Below are 6,000 nucleotides of genomic sequence, written 5' to 3'. Positions count from 1 at the left end.
TATGGCAAACACATTAAGTCTTTTTTAAAACTCATCCTAAATTTTTTGTATGTTACCTTGTTTAAACTTGTTTTGTTTTATTTATGTATTTGTCTCTATTTTCCTGTCTTATTTGTCACTCCCCCATGCTACAAAGTAAACTAACGATAAAAACAAACAAAATGCCGGAAATTAACGATTAAAAAAATGCCGGAAACTAACGATAAAAAAAACAAAATGCCGGAAATTATTCTCTATTAGAGTAGATAAACTTAGGACTTTATTTAAGTAATATACTTAATATATACTATTACTGCAAGCTTGCCTGTATTGAATATGCTTGCTTCCTGGCTAGCCAATCAAACCATCTAATATAGTTAGCCTTATTTTCAATTACATTCGAAATATAATACCATGCCATTAGCAAAGAAAAAGTTACCTATGAAAACGAACCTCCTAAAGTGAAACATTGAATAATTATCTAAACTCGAATGTAAATTAATATTAAGCCGACTTTACAAATTGATAAAAGTTAATTATTGGATTTTAATTAATTATAAGGTGAAACTCCAATGATTCAAACTCGATAGATAACGACAAACTTCCACCCATTAATATGGGAGGGGAGATTATCATCAAAAGTGTCCTGAATTGTTAACTTAACACCGGACTAACTACTTAGATATAAATAAGTCACTTGTACCCATTCCCCTCCTCCCCCTTTTTTTTTTAGAGTAAATTATAAAGTGGATGTGTTATCAGCAGCCCCAGTAACTCTCGCTTCTCCTTTTTTGTCCCTCAGTCCTCATTCAATGAGTGATTTCTCTGACAAAGGGTGAGGAAAAAGATGCTTAAAGGTCGGTAGTACTTGGTGAACAGTAGTCTGAGATGTCGGAATTTTTCTGTCTCTGTATGTCCTTGTAGCCATGTCACTACTAAGGGTGTTGGAGGTAAACGTTTTGTCTGGGCTGACGTTATCCGCCTGATAGTCAGGGACACGAACCTTGGATTAACCACTAAGGAGGCTGTCCTATCAGCAGGCGCAAAGTACTGGGACTGCTGTATTGCCATTTGGTGAGTGGATCTGGACCATGCATAAGTCTCTGGTGGGGCTTCTCGATGCCATACTAGTGGGTAATTGTTACGGCTTTATCTTTTCGTGTGCTACAAAAAAATTCCTGTCTTTTTCTCTCTTACTTTCCCTCTCTTTACTGCTCTAACCAAGTATGCCGACCTATTTCACAAATCCCAAAACCTCAACATGAAATATCTCCAGAATAAAAACTCGAATAAACCTAGAACCCCACCTTCCAACGTAGACCCCTACTACCAGGTCTCCTTCTCCAACATCAGGGGTCTACGTTCCAACCTTCCAGAGGTTGAAACCCAATTACAGGAGACGAAACCGAACATATCATTTCTAAGTGAAACTGGAATAGGGCCGACCACTTCCCTAGATGAGTTCATAATTAACGGATACTCTACTCCGTCTGCCTGCTTCCCACCTTTTTGTTTGTATTAACACTTCTTACATACTAATGCATAGGAAATGTTTAAACTTTAACTAGAATTTTAAAAATATAAATAACATAAAATAGAATATACAATAAACTAAAAAATCACATTTTGGGAATCATTTTCTTTGTATTTTTTACATACAAATCCTTTTTACATGCTTATTTTAACTTGAACACAAATTAAAATTGATTATCTTACTATTATTTTTCTAATTTACAAGAAATTTTCTACTTTTGTTTTGTTTTAATTTTACTTCACAAAACATTAATAAATACAATTTTACAGATAAATATTATATATATATATATATATATATATATATATATATATATATATATATATATATATATATAAAATAATAATTTTTTTTTTATTCATCCAGCCTTGACAGACGTGTTTCAAATATTATCTCTAGTACTTTTCTTTTAATGATTTGGAATTCATTCCATTTGTGCTTTTTTCCAAGGAACTCTGCATTTTGGATGATTTTAGACCATTTACCCAGTGGATTGAAATTTTAAATTCGACCATTTTGGATTTTACCATTTTTGGATTTTTACCCTTCACCGGACTATCCATTCATGTGAAATCTTTTTATTATTTTTCTTTTGCCTCCTGGCCCCTTACCTCACTCTTTTTTTTAACCAAGTAAGATCTTTGACTTACTTGTAGTTTCATTAAATACTTTTATATGCAAAATCCGATCCTGCATTTTGCTAATTCCTGCCCTCTGATGAGAAGGAGAGTATTTCTTCGAAACTCCGCGGATTCAGGACTATCCACTTATCTTGTGCTCCCTTTTTTAAAAATTAAATATGTTTTTAACTCTTTTTCAAGATGTCTTTTAACATATTTTATTAATCATTTGTTCATACATATATATATATATATATATATATATATATACACACATATATATATATATATAGTAGAAATGGTAATTAATAAAAACCTGAAGAAAGTGCTCAATACTGTTGTAGAGCAAATATGCGTTTTATTTTTTATTACCGTATTTTTCTGTTAAGTTACATTATTGTTTCGGCTACACGACCGTTTTTTTGCCGTCATGTTGCTTCCTCAGTCTTTTACAGAAACTGTAAAAGTCTGATGAAGATACATGACGGCGAAAAACGGTCGTGTAGCCGAAAAAAAATGCAACTAAATAGAAAAATACGGTAATAAAAAATAAAACGTAAGTATATATATATATATATATATATATATATATTACTATTATTACTATTATTACTATTATTATTATTATTACTATTATTACTAATTAATAGTAATAATAATAATAATATATATATATTATTATTATTATTATTATTATTACTATTATTACTATTATTATTATTATTATTATTATTATTATTATTATTACATTTTACCCGCAAACTAGACACATTGCAATTTTGGTGTAGTGGGCTACTATCAGGGACATAAGCTACTGGGGTACCATGCAAGGAGGCAGACAGTAAGTTGTCAGTTCACGTTACACTTGAACTTCTGCATACTAGTACAATTGGGGAAGCGGGGACCTGGAATAAAATTCCAAAGTCTAGCGGTTCTGGGGAAGAAACTTCTGGAGTAGAAAGCTCTCTTACATCTAGGGATCTCTCCTTTGTAGGGGTGGGATTTAGCTGCTTGCCTGGTTTGTCGAGGGTATTTACGTCGTGGGGGCACAAGTGCTTTCAGTTCGTCATATATATATATTGTATGTAAAACGGGAATGAATAATTAAAATAAAACATAGCTTACAATTCACATGTTCAAGGCATAAATACATTTTCTATTTCTCTTCTTTTTTACTCATATTTTTTGTTTTTGACATTGGAACAAAATTTACAAAAATGGCTTCCTTTTTACATGCTCAAATTTTAAAATGTAAATGAAGTAAATGACTTCCGTTTATTTTTTTTACACAGGCATCACCACATTATCAAGGTCAAGAGGCCACTCGAGAATAAGGGTTAAAAAGTGTACAGTAGAAATTGGACAATATACTAATCAATTCGGTAAATTTGTTAACTTATATGAAACGGCTCATCAAGAACTTGTTTACGTTAGACTTGAAGACAACAATATTGTAGTGAGCAGGAAAGCAGGAAAAAGAAGACAGTTCCATATGTGCGCAGTTCTAAGAAAGAAGCTTTGTTCATGGAATCTACATTTAGGTCTAGGCACAGATAAAGTGTGGGGGGAATTTGAATATATATTTTTATGTATCTTGGAACAGAATTTAACAGGAACTAAAGGAATTTTCCCATTATATAAAAATAGAGAGATAGTGCAATATTTTTGATATAATTATGGGATATTATCCATGGAAGTTGGGATATTCTGTATATAAACGCTGCCCATAGGAATACACAAATCAAATTAAACCATGTTCTGCTATTAACCAATCAGAAACCAGAATTACTCAATAAAATTTTTAAATTTTAGCACATACTTATTTCGTGTAAATACGGGATGAGTATTTTGCTATTTGCTTACGAAATTATAAAGTCCAGAACCAGTATAGAACCACTATCCACTGAGAATTCGTTATGTACAGGACTTGTATAGAATAACTACCCATCAGAAACTCTTCTGAAACTAAACATGGCTTACAATTTAAGATACTCGTTTAAGATTTGCGATCATTTCATACATATTTGAAATAGAAAGTAATATAAATAATATATATATATATATATTTATTTATATATAAATTCATATTCATTAATTATAAACTATATACTTAAAGCTTTAAAACACCTTATATGGCGTTTAAAAAAATGAATACGCTAATGAACGTAAATGATATATGTTAAAAGTTTCAAAATAGTATTATTATTGTTTAGGGGAAACGCTTATTTTATTGTGCGCCTTGAGTGAACAAAATCTATCTTGCGCTGGACTATTTGTAACTAAGTAAGCTGGAAATTCAGTTGCAGATAAAAGGGTCTTCGTCGTAGTCGTCGTCGTCATATGCCGACACTAATCATCATTTATTTCCCATCTAACATATTGCGCTCAGTTTTATTTCATTTCGTCTTCTGCGCAAGTAGATAGTGGATTAATACTTCCAACCCAACAAAACTGATTTTTAAAAATGTAATAGATTCGAATTTTACAAGCAGTGAAATAGCAAATTAAGAGGGATGATTAACTAAGGAATTTACATAAGTATCTCTTGACGTCTGAAGCCAGGAAATTCTACCAAATTTGGTGTAATGTTTTGGACACCCACACGTCCATGACTGTAAATTCTTTATCTGGTATTTTGTTTACGTAATCCTTATGACAACACAACTTAAGGTATGTGGCTTCACTTCATTGATATTTTTTTACTAAGATGCAAGCATATGCTCGTTTGCGAATTAAAATTATCTCTAAGCTTAGCAAATGTCCTTCATCAAACAAAAATATATTTCCGTTCAGCTATATTTCGTGTCAATCAGACATGTTTAGATTCTCTCTTTTATGTTAAATTCACGGTTATACAGCCATCTAATAGAGCCAAATGACGTGAATCCAGAAATTAATCCTGACAGGCGCACACGCCATTTTTGTTTTCATAATTGGCTAAGTACAAAAAGAGATCTTTAACGTAATAACTATCACCTGGATTTATTCTTTTCCATCACTGTAATGTCTCATACGGTGATTGTTTCATCACTATGATTGTTTTATAAGTAATTCCACAGAATATATTCCCATTAATTTACCGGACACGTGTGCCCTCAACGTAAATATCCCAGACAAACATCACTAGCAGGAAAACCGTAGAAAATAATTAATTTAATAACTATGATACTATTCTCAGATAATTGGAATTCCCATATTGCTTTATGTTTCCCCGACTGTACCAAAGTGCAGAAATTTAAATGTAATGTGAATAAATATTTTAGTGCACAACTGTTCATATAAATTCAGCTCCTAATCACATTACCCTATTATGTTTCAGTAGCAATATCCTTAGTCATTCAATTTGTGTTCTGTCTGTTACATTGACGGCCACGCTTCTCCATCTCTCTTTCTCGAGACATTAATGAATTCCTTGTTGCTCATCACTTTTTATATTGCCCATGTGTCCTTACTGTCCACGTATCTTTCTTGTTGTCTTCCTCTGCTTCTTCTACCTTCTGTCTTTCTGGTCTAATCTGTTCTATTTCGCTTTTTCTCTAGACATAGCACCTGAACCTCATCTGTCTTTTTCGTAATGTTCTTATTAGAGACATTTCTGTGTTTTTTTCATTTGTATTGCTTCCTGATTTGTGTCTGTTATTTATATTACTTCCTGATATGTGGTCTTTTCTGCCCAGACTATCTTCGAAATTCACCCCAGTAACCAAATTCTACTTGGTTCCAGCTGTTGAAGATTGTCTAACACTCGTAAAAAAAGAAGAAAACAAACAAAACAAAAAACAGAACACACATACGTTGAAGTATTCTGAATTTGGTGTCTGTTTTAATGTTTCTCTTTGTCATGATTGATGACAGTCTCTTTTTTTC

This window comes from Euprymna scolopes, chromosome 35 (genome assembly GCF_053919585.1).
Source record: "Euprymna scolopes isolate OS-2025 chromosome 35, ASM5391958v1, whole genome shotgun sequence".
Taxonomy (NCBI): Eukaryota; Metazoa; Mollusca; class Cephalopoda; order Sepiida; family Sepiolidae; genus Euprymna; species Euprymna scolopes.
The sequence above is the reverse complement of the archived record's forward strand: the minus strand, read 5'-3'. Positions refer to the sequence as shown.